Source organism: Rhinolophus hipposideros, assembly GCF_964194185.1.
Source record: "Rhinolophus hipposideros genome assembly, chromosome: 5".
In the NCBI taxonomy this organism is placed as follows: Eukaryota; Metazoa; Chordata; class Mammalia; order Chiroptera; family Rhinolophidae; genus Rhinolophus; species Rhinolophus hipposideros.
Genome location: NC_138051.1, coordinates 97157655 through 97174141, shown reverse-complemented (window position 1 = coordinate 97174141; position 16487 = coordinate 97157655).

Here is a 16487-nt window from a genome sequence, read left to right as displayed (position 1 = left end):
TAAACTACAACACTATAAAACTTTTAGAAGGAATATAGAAAAAAGTATTTGCAAATGGGATAGGCAAAGATTTTCTTGACAAATCATAAAAGAAACAAGGTGATAACTTAAAAACACCTTCACTTTGAAAGAAATCATTAAGGAAATGAAAAAGTAAGTTACACACTGGGAGGGGGTGGGGAATATATACAATACATATGTCTGACAAAGGACTGATACCCAGACGATATAAAGAACACCTACAACTAAATTATAATTAAAAGACCAGATCACTTTAACAATGAGTGCAAGTTTTGAACAGACATTCCACGTAAGATGTACAGACATCCAACATACTCACGAAAAAGCATCTCAACATTAGTCATCAGGAAAATACAAATTGAAACTACAAGGAGCCATGGCAACACATTCACTAAATGACTAAAATTTAAAGACAGACAATACCAAGTGATGGAGAGGATGTGGAGCATCTAGAATTCTCATACATTGAGAAATGGAAGACATTTTGTAAGTTTCTGACAAAGTTAAACATACTTATCAGCAAATCCTCCTTTATGATTGTATCCAAGAGAAATGAAAATATCCGCCCATTTTCAATACATTCATTATAGCTTATTCTTAATAATCAAAACCGAGAAATAATCCCCACCTATATCAGCAAGTGAATGTATAAATAAATTGTGGTATATCCACACAATCAAATATTACTCAGTAATAAAGTAGCAAAGTACCAATACTTAAAGCCACAAGGAGGATCTGAAAACATCTCAAGTGAAGGAGCAAGACATAAACAGTGCATGCCGTATGTCTCAATTATCTGGAAGTCTGGAAAAGGCAAAGCTATCTAAAGTAGCAAAAAGGTAAGCAGTGGTTGTCTGAGGAAGGCCGAGGGGGCGATTGAAGAGAAGCATGAGATAATTTTGGGGTAATGAAAATATTCTCATTATGGTGGTGGCAGCTACATGGGTTTATTCTTTTCTCAAACCTCATTAAATTATGCTTAAAACAGTTGCATTTTAATGTAAATTACACCTCAGTGAATTGATTCAAAATTATACTGGGTCCAGATCATGGAGGGGCTTGTACATCATGATATAATGAGATATAATGCTCTGAGTACAGAGCAGTTTTCTTTATTGCTGTTTGTTCAGAACCTAGTATAGTCTGTGGCGTATTAGACATTTAATGTGTATTTGTTGAAGGCATGGATTAATGAATTGCTGAAGGAATGTCAATGCAAGGGTTCTGAACTCTTTTTGCAAATTTAGACCCATTTTCTGGTTTTGTGGTTGACATCATCAGATTGTGTTTCCCACGTGTTGGAGGAGGCTATGTGGCAGGGGGATTTTAGAGGCTGTATTCAGTTAGTGCACATTAGTGAAATGCAAAGATCAGGTAAAGGCTCTCATACAATCCTGCTGAGAAGGCAGGGCTGTCCACCTAGGTAGCACCATGCTATTTTCTCTTTGAAAAAGAATTGTGTAAATACACTCTTTTATTTCAACAGGAAAAAAAAAATCACAAAGTTCTTCTATGTCCTGTCTTGTCAGGATGCTTTCTAAAACCAACTGGAAGATAAGAAGATGTCAGTGTGGGAAGGGAAGGAAGAGGAAACATGCTCCTTCAAATTCTAAAGGAATCATGAACATGGATCTTGAGTAATGTTACCAGGAGCATGATGACCGGAGAAACATGGCATCTGTACGAGGAGGTCAGCCCCCCTCTGTCTCTGTCTCTCTGTCTCTCTCTGATGAAACTGAAAGATGTTATAGAACTTTCCTACCAAATGCAAATTCAAAAGTTTGGGCATCTTGGCTTCGCCTTTAAGAGAAACTGTTGTTGCTTTCATAACTGGAAGCAGCAAATCAGAAATTAGAAAGAATTTGTTGACAGTGATTGATGCCCCAGGCTTTCTCCTGATTCGCTGATTAAACTCATCAATCTATATGCAGAAGACGTGTCCAAGGCAAATGGAGGCAACCAGCCTTAACGGATCTGGTTGTCAGAACTAAGGGAAAAGGAGATTCTTGGCTTGGTGGTATGCAGAAAACACAAGAAAAAAGAAAGTTGTACCCGGAGCATGTTTACCTCCAAGTGGGAGAAGCTCTAGGGACAGGGGTGTCCCCAGGAGGAGCCGTGGATGTGCTTGTTGAAGGAGTGGAGAAGTGAGGAATGAATGATACCCTAGAGAGTCCAAAAGATTCTCCGTGTTTCTCATTGGGAACCTGGAGGGTCTCTAGAGATGTTAGGGGCAGGGACACACCCTTTCCTTCCTTGTTTGAGGATTAACTCTTTCTCAGCTTATTAGATAGAAGCCAAGACTTATTTTCTGAAGGCAGCTTTTGCTGCTGTCCTTCCCTCGGTCCTGCTACCCCTGTCGCTCCCAGGCTGGATTAGGAGAGCCTTCTCTCTGCGCATGCTGGGACCTTTGCTACCTCTCCTGTCTGCCTCGTGTTGGGGCTTTGTGCTCTGTGTGTGTTTGTCTAACCTTTAGACGCTGGGCCCTTTGAAGATGGAGACTTTGTGTTGTTCATTACTCCATTGCAAGTACCTATAATGATGATTGGTACAACATGCAGATTCAATAGAAAGTAGCTTGCTTTTTAGTTGGTCCTCAGTAGTTTGCGTCTATTGATGGGTCTTGTTAAGAGTATTATTCCTGAATATTTCTCCAGTGTTCAGTGTCTCAGCCCTTTGCCAACTCCACATTAAATTCTTAAGGTTGCTGTAACAAATGACTGCAAAGTGGGTGGCTGAAACCAACAGAAATTGGTTGTCTCACAGATCTGGAGGCCAGATGTTTGAAATTGAGGCATTGGCAAAGTTACACTCCCTCCAAAGGCTGTAGGGAAGAATGCTTCCTGGCCTTGGCCAACTTCTGATGACTCCAGGCATCCTTGGCTTGTGGCCCCATCACTCCAATCTCCGCCTCGTCTTCTTCTCTCTTCTATGTGTCTATATCTTCTGTTTTTCTGTCTCTTATAAGGACGCCCATCGTTAGATTTAGGGCCACACTAATCCAAAATGATCTATTCAAGGTCTTTACCTTAAACACATTTGCAAAGGCCCTTATTTCAAATAGAGTTACATTCTGGGGTTTTGAGACTACCATTCAGCCCACTGCACCCCCTTATCCCCATCTATGGTTGCCATATTTTCTCAGACACGTGGTTTGGCAGCATAGACTCCACCTTTACCTCTACTGGTGGGATCATTGGGCTCCAGACATCCAGCATGTCCAGTTCTGTGGTCACAGGGATTTGTCCATCCGGAGCAGGTCACATGACCCTGCACAAACAGTACCAATGTGACCAGATTTCAATTCATTTTTATGGAAAGCAGATTTCTTTTGTTTTCGTTGGAAATGTGGCAGAAAGCACATAGCCCTGGGAACTGCTGTCAGCTGTACTGAGACTGTGAAGAGAGGGAGAGAGCCTGAGGAAGAGGAGAACCAGAAAGCAAAACCTAGAAATGGAGGGATGTAGGAGGGAGGAGAGGAGAAATGAAGGAAGAGAGAGGGAGAATCAAGAAGTCGAATATTGGTCACACCATTCATTGAGGCCCAGGATAAAGCCTCTTCTGATTTGTAACCAATCAGGCTACCTGCATTACCTAGCCCGTAGTTCCTTTCTGTGTTCAGCCAGTTCTGGTTAAATGCTCTGTTACTTGCAACTGAAGTTTCCTCATTTATTTATACAAACTATTGGGGAAACGTTAGCTCAGGGTGTGAACTATTGCAGAAGACTACATTGAAATCTTCCTGTCTGCACATCAGCTCTGTCATCATTCATAATATTGGCCACAGACCTTAGCTTACAAATTAATGCTCACAGTTTTAAGTGAGCTGCAAACCCTAGGGGGGGATGCTATTAATAACTTATATCCATTTCTCTTCCATTTATTGCTGTGTTTGTTCTAAACATTGACAGCATTTTTAAGACCTACATTATTTGAAAAGTTTTTTTTTCCTGAGGTAAGTGAAACTAACATTTAAGGAGTTTTTACCATGTGCTGTGTACATGGCTCGATGTTTTCAATAGACAATCTCAGGTGTTCTCCAAAGCTGCCACTTGTGAGTATTACAATTACTCACATTGGCAGGTGCAGGGAATGATGCTGAGAATGTGTTTCATTGATGTGCTTATGATTACCCAGCTGATATTGGATGGATCCAGGATTCCAAATCGGGTCCATACCACTCACTTCCAATCCTATCAGTAAATCAGCAAGAAGCCAGGTAGCAAAAGACATCTCATAGTTCTCAGGGAGCTTAAAGTTTAATTGGGACTATAACATCAACATGTCTGACACAATCTTGTCCAATGAAAGAACAGTAGCCTGGAAGTTGGCAATATGGTGGCTTGACTTGGTGAAGGATCTATAGTTGTGTTCTGGGGGTCTTGAAATCTTGTAAAATTGTACATAAATTTTGTGCAGACTTGTACACTCTTCTAGGAAGACAGTTTGTAGCTTTCTGTATACTCTTTTAGTTTCTATAACCCTAAAATGTTACAGACCAATATGGTCTTTAAGGAATGGTTGAGTTCAAGTAAGATTCTAATTGAGAAATGAATTGTGGAGAATTTTCTTGTGTGCACTAATATCTCACAGAAGGTGGAACTCAAGTAGTTGGAAAAGTTTAGGATGGCTGGAGGGGCTGAAGACACCTTGAGGGTGGGTAAGAAATGGGTGAGGACAGCCAAGAGATTCATATCATGGGGTATTCCTGGCACACAGGATTACATTTCCCAGTTGGAGCCAAAGAGAAGGAAGATTCTGAATTGCTGAGATAGCAAATAATTCACACGGGCAAGGAGAGAGGCCTACAATTCACAGAGGGCTAAACTGCTATCATCAGTGGTATCTGTCCAAAAGAACACTGGTTTGAACTCCTAGAGAGATTTGGTAAGTTGGCAGGGAAGAGTTAAAACTGGTAAACCTAGAGTGATTTTTTTGAGTGAAAATATGTATTACTAGGAAATCTTGTTCTTCTTCGCTCATTTTAATGCACAATTAACACACATATAAATCACAATGATGCATTGTCATGTCTTTCACAACACTGTCTTTTTCATGTGCCCACCCTTCCTCATTACCATGCTGACACTGTCCTCAGGCCCTCACCTCCCCTGTGGAGGCTATTTCAGCAGGCTTCCCACTTTTCTCCCCACCTTTGTTATTTTCCCAACTCAAGTGGTGGAATACAGAGGACTTGAGACCACAAGTGAATGTACAAGAAAGTGCAACTTCCGCACACACAGAAGACATACGCTTCTCTGATGCCTAAGTTTCAGAATCTTCCCTCTGTGTCTTTCTCAGTTCAAACAAATCATTTCTTTCATTAATATTCTTCAATGGATGTCCAATGCCTGTCTTCTAACAGAGTCCTAAATACTAGCATGGCTGCTTGGGACTTACATGTCCTGTCCTTGCTGCCCTCGCCTTTCTCCTCTCTACCACGCCCTGGGGGACTCTATGCGCTAAGCATTTCCCAGAAATTAGGGGAAGATGGAGTGGGAGGCCACGTGTAAGGGACAGTGACTCACAGTAGGCATCGGACATGTAATAGTTTCTTTGCTTCCTTCTCTCACAGCTCAGGGAACACAAAGATAGACTCCTCTCTGCTCTGGCCATTTGTTTTTGTTATTTTATTATTATGACTGTTATACTTATTAATAATTAATAATACTATTATTGTTGTAGGTGTCGGTATTTATTTTGTACCCTTTTTGTTATTTTTAGCAATTTGTACTGTCACACAGCAAAGGACTGTCCTGTGACAACTGCCCCAGGGCCAAGATTAAAAGGATACTTTTTTGCTGTCAGTCTATAAGAACTGTGTCTTTATATCTGGGCTGTTTGAGGGCTGGGAATGCCTTGGAAGACAATGAGTAAATTATGGAAAAAGACAAATCTCATGAGGAGACATTACAGAGAGAAGAGAAAACACACACACAGAATTTTGTGAGCAGCTACTCTGCATTAGGTATAAAGTAAACAAAATATTGAAGTCATAAGAATGCTGCAAGGTTACAATATCATTATTACACATATTTTATTGGTGATAAGACAGCTTTAAAGATGGGTGGCTTGGAAGGGCAGAAAGAAAGAAAGAAAGACAAACACAGAAGCCTTCTGACTCCATTAGCTTTCATATAGCTGACTTGAACTATATGACACCACAAACGGGAAGTGTTCCTGTTCTAGCCGTGAGCTTGCCTGCTGGTCCGAAAGCAATTTCCCACGGACTTAACACTTTCTCTAACAAACCAGTCAAATAACACTCGGCCTCTCCCAAAGCTCTTAACCTCTCAACCTGATGGTCAGTCCTCTGATTTATGCTCGCCCGTGGCCACAGGGGCTCACCCTTTCTCTGCCCTAATGACCTGCTTAAGAGCCATCCTCCTGACAGAAGGAGCTTCTGGGACCTGAGTTTTACTACTGAACTGATTTCCCACGTCAGGGCTGATTTAGGAAGTGAAAGGGATGACAGTAAAGTGACAGGCTTCCTTCCTCCCTTCCTGCCTCCACTCTCTCCTCTCCCATGGCCCCTACCTCCACCTGAGTGCTGCTGAACTAGTTTTCTCTAAGCACAGCCACGTGTGTGTCTTCCTCTCCTCCTACTTTTCTTTTTTTCTTTTTTTTTTTTTCAGTTGGCCTTCACATTGTTTATCTATATTTCAGGACAGTCTTAACACTTTGAGGACCCTTGCAGGATGGTGTGAATCGCAGTCCTTTCCAACTCTTGCCGAGTTATTGTCTTCTCACCTATACTGCTCAGTATGGGAGCCACTATTGAAATTTAAATTAATTAAAACAACATTGTGGGGACAAAACCCCAAAAAAGCAGTTTCCAGGCTCTCGGCCTCACATAGAAAGGTGCTGGCTCAGGTAGTAAATGGCCATCAACTGTGATCAGATGCCAGCAGCTGTGGCTAGTTGGCCGTCAGCTGTAACCCGTAGGCCATTGGCCACTAATATAACGGCTGTGGCTACGCTAGCAGGAAAGGAATGGGGGCTAGCAAGAAGATGGTGGCTGGCAAGTGCGGACTGCTGTTAGGCAGATTATGTAGATCCTGCTTCCTGTGTCTCCAGCCCAGCCGCCAGCGAGAATATATTGGTTTGACTCCCCTACTTATGGCTCCATGGGTGTTCCTTTTTGGCCTTACCGTGTCCTGCGTTCTTGGGCGGGGAGTGGGAGCTGAGACCCTGCACGACAAATGGCGCAGCGAGCAGGGTCCCCCGCGTGACAAACATCGAATTCAGTGCTCGGTTTCTCAATTGCACTGGCCACGTTTCCAGTGCTCAGTGACTACACGCGGTTAGAGGCTGCCACATTGCATGGTGACGCCCCACGACATTCCATCACTGCAGAGAGTTGTCTTGGATTAGTGCTGCCCGAAATCCCACTCACTGCTTTCCAGTGTCTAAGCAGGAGGAACCTTCCAAACAGCGTTCAGCGTGACCATCAATATTTGTAGCTTCAGGTTCAGTTTGCTTGGCGCGAAGGTGGAAGCTTTCCTCTTGGTTTAGGAGCTAAATTTCCAGCCTCATTTGAGTTAAAATTGCAGACTTTGGACGGGGCTAATCCGGGGACAGGCTGGGAGACGTGGGGGTTCTATGTGAACAGTATCTCTCTGGCTCTTCTGGTGCCCACAGCTGGCGAGAGCATCTCTCACATGTCTTCACTGTGCACCTGCTTCCACAGTTATTTTTGAAACCTGGTCGAATTGTATCACCTTCACTCAGAAAGTAGAAAAACAAGACTGTATGGCATAGCTTTGTTTTTGTTTTCCTCCACGATCTACCATAAGCGCTCCCTCAGCCATTCACCTACTCCTCCCTGGTTGGTTTTAATTCTCTATTTCTTAGATAAACCCCTGAGATGAATCCCATTCCTAAAGGTGGCCAGTTGTCCTCATGAAATTATATGCATTTAAAGAGGCTATACGGTTTTGTTTTGTCACCTTCTACTAAAATCATCTGTTCATTGATTCATTGATTCATTGATTTATTGATTCACTCATTCATTCATCCATTTGACAAATAATTGTCCTCATAGTGTCACGAACAAGCAGTATCAGTGGGATTTTCTGCATGTATGCATTCCCCAACGCTACCCTCTAGGGAAGAAGATTGTAGATGTTGGATACTTATAAACAATTAATGTACTATTCAAGTGCTAACATGAACAATGAGTTAAGAATGTATTAGGAAAAAATATCCTGTGTGTGTGTGTGTGTGGGGGGGGGATTGTGGACGTTTCACCCTGGAGGCTACATGCCAGTCAGGCAAACATCTGGAGAGGGTGGGTGGAGAGGCACAGAAACATTTCAGATGGGGAACCCCTGTGTCAGGAGGGAACATGCCAATTCCAAAACACTTGCAGGAGACCAGAGTGTCTGCAGGGCAGAGATGGACGGCACAGGGAGAAAGGGGGAGTGACAGGGTGGGCACAGTAAGGATACTGAACATGAACCAGGGGGATCACAATTCACCATCCCGACAGGGAGACACGAGACCATGAAAGCAGCTGCTGCTGACGATCGTGCTGGGACACAGGCAGAAACTGAGATTATACTGGGCAGTTGGGGTCTATGGTCACCCCACGTTATCCGAAGACAAATAGGAAGCCTGAGCCATTCAAAGCCGAGAAATTGCCCGATCAGATTTGGATTGTAAAGTGATCTCTCGGTCTGATTGCTGGATTGGAGGATAGGAAGGACAGATATAGGAAGAAGACTCTATTCAGACGGATGGTGAGGGTGGTCATAGAAGGGGTCTGGGTCAGGAGATGGTAAGGAGGTGGAAAGGGAACTCTGCATCTTTGGTATCTGATGGGTAGGGGCCCGGGAGAAGAGGTACATCCAAGAGGCCTCTTCTGGAGCCTTGGGAGTGGATGGGCCATGCTGGAGGATGGCAAGGAGTTCACGGTGGATATTTGAGTTATCAGTGACCCTGGCACTTTGACCAACGCCTACGGCTTTCTGCACCTCCTCCACTCAGGTGATCCCCAACCTGTGTCTCCAACACCAGATATGCTCTCTGACTAGTTACCAAAGCTCCACCTGCCTTCCACATGTATAGTCAACATTGGTAATATATTTTAAACATGTAGCTCCTACTTGATTCATTTAACAGACTAAACAGCTATTCAAATTTTTTGAAATAGGAAAATCAATAATAAATTGATAGAAGGATTGCTGTTTTCCTCCCTGATGGCGTATTCGATGGCATTGAAAGGGGCAGAGTTAGCATTCCAGCGATAGCATCTTGAATTATAGGGCACGCAGCAGCCCGCGCCACAGTACCTTGGAACTTAGGTTCTTTAGATTTCTGTGTTGTGTTTGGACCTGGTTTCTAGTTTTCTCTGATTCGGAGTCAGTCATCGCGTTGACCGTTTTCCCCAGCGTTGTTCACGAGGGCTCCAGCTCTTCAGATGGAGCAGATTCGGGCAGCACACCATACCTGGGCTTTATATCTATCACAGACTGAGAAATTGCGCCTTATTCCAAGCAATTTATTTAATATTTTATTAAGAAAATGTAATTAGGACTTTCTGAAAACACGTTTCTAGATAATTATGGGAAACAGCCACCACCGATTTGCAAGACTGGTTGTAGGTAGAGCTTCTTAGGTAGCTGGGCCAAGACCTTACATCTTTTATGTTTTTTTGTTTTTTGGTTTTTTCCCCCAAATTAAATTCGTTCTATGGCTCTCTTCTACGGACTTGACAGGGTGAACATTTTGTGCTGATGTGCAGAGGAGATAGGAGAGACAACAAGCAACAGAAAGGCATGCTTTAATAGCCCACCTTTAATGTAATTCAGTGTATAAAGCATCTTGTTTTGAGACCGACTCTGTGTAATTTGCTGAGTGGAAGCCTGTCTGAAGGAGACGAAGACAAAGGCAGGCACACGGCTGCCTTCCAGGGACACGTTCCGGAAGCTGAGGAGGCGTACGGCCACGGCCAAGTGTGCAGTGAGAAGCCTGGGCAGGGACAGGCTCATTGTAACGAGCTGCCCATGTCAAACCTCCCGGAGGAGTGTCCTTTGAGGTTCATCCTCATGAAGTACAGGGTCCCTCCTGGTGTCCAGCTCAGAAATTGCACCCTGGATTGTGTGTGTTGGTGGGTTCGTGCGGAGACCAGTACGTGCTCATCCGCACCCACTACCACTTCTCTGCGGGCACGACGCTCACCCTCACCTTACTGCCTGCCCTCCCTGAGATAAGGGTGACCTTGTGGCCAGTGCCAGCTGATGGAGTGTGAGCAAAATTGATGGGTGCCACTTGCAGGCGTGGCCCCTTACCCCTCTCTTCTGTGTCCTTACCCTCTGCATCAGGGCTGAGCAACTAAGGCTCCAGGGCCAAACCCAATCCACTACCAGATTTTGTATGGCCACAGGCTAAGAATGGTGGTTACATCGTTCAATCATGGAAGAAAAATTAAAAAACAGGATGTTTTGTGACACATGAAAATTATATGAAATTCAAGTTTTACTGTCTACAAGTAAGGTTTTATTGGGACACAGCCAGGCTCATCTGTTTGTGTGTTGTCTGTGGCTGCTTTCATACTATAATGGCAGCGTTGAGTAGTTGGGTGTGGGGGGGTCTGCCTCCATAAAACGGATATGCAAATACATCTAATAAAGTGTATTTATATTACATATTATTTGAGTATAGATTATATCATATACTATACACTTATATATTATATTTTTTAATAAAAATATATATTTATATAATATATATTATTATTAATGATACGTTAATTTATTTATCATATTATAAACATAATATAATGTATATTTTATTGCATATATTACATATAATAATATAAATATACATTTATATAATTATATTTCATATAGACATAAATTTATAAATATGTAATGTATAAAATATGTTATGATATTTAAAATAATATGTAATACACAACTTATATAACATATTTGCAATAGAGTACTTTATATCTATTTTATATATTATCCATTTTAATGTAATTTTTAAAATGTTTTATATAATATCTATTTTCAATTATATATAAAAATATACATATGCATATATATTTATTCTTTTAATGGGGGGCCCACGAAGTGCCTAGGACTGAAAGAAGTTACAATATGGCATTTTAAGGGACTAGAGTATGGCCATAGCATACTTTATTCAGCCAATTCCCTGTTATTGGACATTTTTGGGTTTTTTCACAGTTGTGGCTGAAATAAAAATAGTTAAGTTGAACATTCTTCAATATAAGTTGCTGAGTATAACCATGTTTATTTTTCTGGAACTACTCATCACATTTTGTCTTCTAAAAGCATATATTTCATGGCCCCCCAAAAGTATAATAGGCATCATGCCTGCTGTGTGAAGGAGAAGGTGGATCTGGTTGTAAAGCATCTTTAAATACTACGAAAAGCGAATAGTCAGATTTTGTATCTTGGACTTTCAGTGGTGGGGCTTTGGGTGAATATTCTCTTATGTTCCTTTTGATTTATTTTTAAAAATCATAAACACCAACGATGTATATGATTGAGAAAAAAATGGACATGAACGTACTAAGACATAAGTCGAGTGTGTGTGCTGTTCCTTCCCTGGATCTCTGTTCCCATAGCTATGTTTCTTCAAGGGTGCTGCAGGGTCTTTGCATCAAAAATGCTTGGCATTAGGGCTTATGTTTAAGTTTTTAATCCATTTCGAGTTAATTTTGTGAGTATTGTAAGATAGGGTCCAATTTCATTTTTCTGCAGGTGGATATCCCTCACAATTGGAAAGAGACGATCCTACATGTTCTTATCATAAAAAAGAAAGGGTAACTATGTGACATGACAGAGGTGTTAGCTCAAGCTATGGTGGTAATCATACTGCGATACAAAGATGTCTCAAATTAACATGCTGTGTACCTTAGACTCACGCACTGTTATGTGTCAGTTACGTCCCAAATAACAAAACAAAACAAAATGCTTGGCAGACGTATTAAAAACTTGGACGGCAGAACGGTTGCTTAGCCCCACCCCATCACAGTCCCTCAGGCTGGGACCTAGGATTCTGCATTTAGCCCTCCTTGGTGGTACTTGTTCACGGACAGAAATTTGGAGAACCGTGGCCTTTAGGACAAAGTCCCACTCTGTTTGACTTCAAGGTCAACTTCCAAACCTGGCCCTGCACGCTTGGAGAGCACAAGACCAGCCTTCTCCCAGCAAGGGTCTTTAGCCTCTCTTTGCTCCCCACCTGCTTTGCTCCCCTTCACCTCCAGCAAGTAGCAAACGGGAAAACAATCACGACTTTACCCCAAGGCAATGCAATTTGAAAAGGGGATATGCACATTTAAAAAATATTGGATTTAAATGATACAGGAGATTTCATCCTTTGCTGCATACAGCCTTGCCACCAGTTCTCCAGCTCCTTGACTCACCAAAAGAATTGAGGTCTGATTCCTGGGGGCACCTCTGTGCACGACTGAACATACACTCCCTCCATTCCCCTTCTTTTCCTTTCTGTCACTCAGCATCACCCCATTGACTTGAAGGAGATGTTTCTGTTGTGTGCCTAGGAGGTGCACACCTGTACACACACATGCACAGACACATATGCACACAAACACACAGACACAGATACACACACAGACACACATCCCTTTGTCACACCTCTGCTTTTGATACTGTGCTTTCAACCTGGAATGCTGCTACTTAACTTTCCATTCCCAAGTTACCTCTGGTTCTGGCCAGTGCTGTAGAGATCACTGCCATAGCATGTCTACAAGTTTTGCAGCCTTATTATGCATTTGTTTTTACTTGGGTATGTTTATTTTAAAAGGAAACCCTAAACAGATCGTAACTGCAGAAAGAAATGCAAAGCAAACAAAAGCTTGAGGCCTGCTCCCTGTCAGGTTGACAGCCTAAGAGATGGATTAAAGACAAATGAGCATGAATAAGACATTTTTATTTTTTTACCACAGGATGAAGGAGACTGACAAGCGTGCACCTTGTCCCTCTGTCACTATTGTTGCTTGACACTGGTCAGTGTATCCCCTAAGGTCACATTTGGGAAATGTGTGTGTGGTGGAAGGAGCCCTGGACCAGTCTCAGAGGCCCTTGGACAGAACTACCTGTTGGCTCTCCCAGACCTTTGGACCTCAGTTTCTTCATCTGATAACGGAATGAAGAGATCAGCTTTGCCCATCTCACTGGGTTCTTTTTAGTGACACACGGCATCAGTGTTTATAAATATGTTTATTATATTGAATTTGTAGGGTCTAAGACAGGCATTTTGGAAATTTATGTGTCCTATTGCAATTGTCATGTTTGAGGGAAATGGCACGATGGACATTTAGTGAATAGAGGCCAAAGAGCCCAGACATTCTGTAAAAGAGGTAAGGTACTGACCAGCAAATAATAAATCCTCTTGTAACCCGTGGTCTCTCAATGCCCCCAGACCTATGTTCGGGTAGGTTACCTGTTTGTCAGGTGAATTACCTGCTTAGCATGTCATGAACCCAGACCTGAGATCCATTTTCCATATCAACTAAGTCTTTCCTTGCTTCCTTCCTTCCTCCTCCTCTCCTTTTTTTCCTTTTTTCCTTGCTTTCCTCTTCTTTTTTAAAAAAGAGAATTTATTTTGAAATAATTTTAAACTCCCATTGAAATTGCAAGAATTGTACAGGTGTCCTGTGTAGCCAAGTGATAATATCTTATGTAACCATAGTTTAATGATCGGCACAAGATAATTGACATTGATATAATGCTAACTAAATTAGAGCTTGTTCTTATTTTACAAGTTTTCTCATGCACTCATTTATTTTTGGTGTTTAGTTCTATGAGATTTTTATCCCATCTACAGATCAGTGTATCCACCATCACAATCAGGATAGAGAATTTTTCGTTCACCTCTAAGAAATCCCCTCATCGTACTACCATTGTGCGTTCACTTTAAAGATATTTCTTTAGCTCATTAAATATTTGTTGAGAGCATTAATAAAATAATAGGTTAATATATAGCTAAGGCCTCATTTTCTGGATCACTGGCACAGTTGGCTTAGTTATATTATAGGTTGAATGAGTAACACTTAGGGATGGGACACCTCTTGGAGGACAATACCAACCCACCAGTGAAAACCAGTCGTTGAACTGGGACATTGAATACTTCATACAACATACATGATTCCCAATGCCAGTTCTGAGTCAAATCAACTTAATTAACTAACAAAGGTAGTTGTTATGGCAACAATGCTACTAATCGACTTCAGCAAATACTCAGTAGAACATTGACCTGTTGCTAAGCAACAGCCAATAGGTTGGATGACAAATGATGACAAATGTCATCTGGTGCAGATATTGCTGTCCAGTCCCAAATTAGGCCTCTAGTCAAGGTGAGTGTCCCCAGAGAATATAATGGAGACACTGGTATGCTATTCCCGAAGACCTAGCATTGCAGTGACGCTCATAAAAACATTGTTTTAGCAAAACAGATATTATGAAAATTACAACCAGGATGTATACATCAATAGTATGCCCTATTTACAATTATATTGTTGCTTTTTATTATCACAGGCCTGTTCAATATCTCAAAAAAAGTTTACCTTTATCACTTTGTGTGAAAATGAAGTAAACTCTCGTAGAGATAGACCTCATGTATGGGACATAAATCAGCTGAGGCAGAATTGTTGGCAGTAATGCAAACTGAATGACTTCCTTCAACAAGTAAATGCCCTTGGAAAGCCCCAACCCTCACTCTCTCTCCGTTGGCGTTCTCTCATTCAAGATGGCCCAGACTTCACGACTTAAAACTTTGCTTTCGTTGGGGATAACCAGTTGATTATTTCCCAGATTGCTAGGTAAGAGACATATCTTTCATTGTCTGCTTCTTGTAAGCTGTGAATGTAAATGGTGTATTCAAATGAGCTCCAAAGGAAAATACAAGAGAAGGAATACTTTATTAAACAACACACTGTGCCTTTACCCATCCACATTCCGCCAAACTGCTGAAATGGGCCTCCTCGCAGGCTGGTTGAGCACTGATAGAGATACTGTCTGATTTGAAGGGGAAGCTCCGTTTCCTGGCACCATGGTGGACACACAGGGCTAGGACCATGATGTGGGATCAAGCTGGTTTCTCATACTCTTAACTACATGGCCATGCGTGAGTCACTTCTTCACCTGGGCACTGGTGGGGTCCAGGACGGCCTTCCAGTCCTTGAGAACAAGCTGCGTGGTTCTGACCAGGCAGTTTGTGTTCCCGGCCACAGAGGACTTAGTGGGAGAGTTTGAGAAAGATTCCATCCAGCTCATTCTTGTCCCCTACCACTGACAGGAAGGGAGGCTAGGGAGACCTGTCTCACTAACTGTGAACATCGGTGGGTGAGCCTTTCTAGAAAGGGCAGCATGATAAGCATGCCAGTATTAGTGCTAAATAAACACTTCAGGATGAGGTTTCATGAGAGCTGTTACTCTTCAGAGAACTCTGTTTGGAACTTAAAAGCTACCTCTCTGATTCAGAAAGTGAGACGTCCAGACACAATTGTCATTAAGCCAAAGGAGAAAGTGGAGGAGAAAGTGGAAGAAGAGTGAAGAGGAGAATGAGAAGAGGAAGGAAGGTAGGGAGCGAGAGGGAAGAAAATACAAGGAGAGACAGAGAAAGGAAAAGAGGAAGACAAGGAACTGTTGTTTGTTGGGAGTGTCATTCAAATATATTTGAAACATATCAAAGTACCCTCTTCTGATAAGGTCTACTCATGTTATTTGCCCAGTGTGTGTGTGTGTGTGTGTGTGTGTGTGTGTGTGTGTGTGTGTGTGTGTGTATATATATATATGTATATATAGTTTCTTTCACAGCAATTCAAAACCATCAACTAAAAATTATTGCATAAGGGGAAGCTAATCTGGGAGGAGCAATTTTCTCAGAACTGATTGCAGAAACAGCCATACAATTATCTCAACAGAGCACTTAGAACAGTGCTGAAAGGGCTGTGCATTCTGATTTATCCCCATCTCCTGCCTCACAGCTTAATTTCGTGCATCCAATCACTCCCGGAATGACAAAGACTGAAAGTTCACCTCCTGAGACTGACCACTGATCAGGGAATGCTCAAAGACTCGGGTCCAACGCTCTCCCTTTTTGCCCTTTGTATTCTCCCATCTCCTTTCAGACCAATTTCTGAAGCAGGTACCTCGAGTGGAAACCTGATATCACATGGCCTGCCTTTGTGTAGAGCAAGACTTTGGCCAAAATAACTTTTGTATGCTCCCAGTTATTTGATGTTTCCGATGGAAAACACTTGCAAGCATGCTTTGTAAAAGGCTAAGTAAATACAGAGGGTGCCAAAAAAATGTGTACACATTTTAAGAAAGGAAAACTGTATTCAAATGGCAATACTCAATATATACCAATAACAAAAGATGAATACAAGTCACGTTTGACTTCTGCAATTACAAGAGGTGCTCAAAGTGGTTACCATCAGCGTTCAGACACTTCTAATTACAGTGAACTAT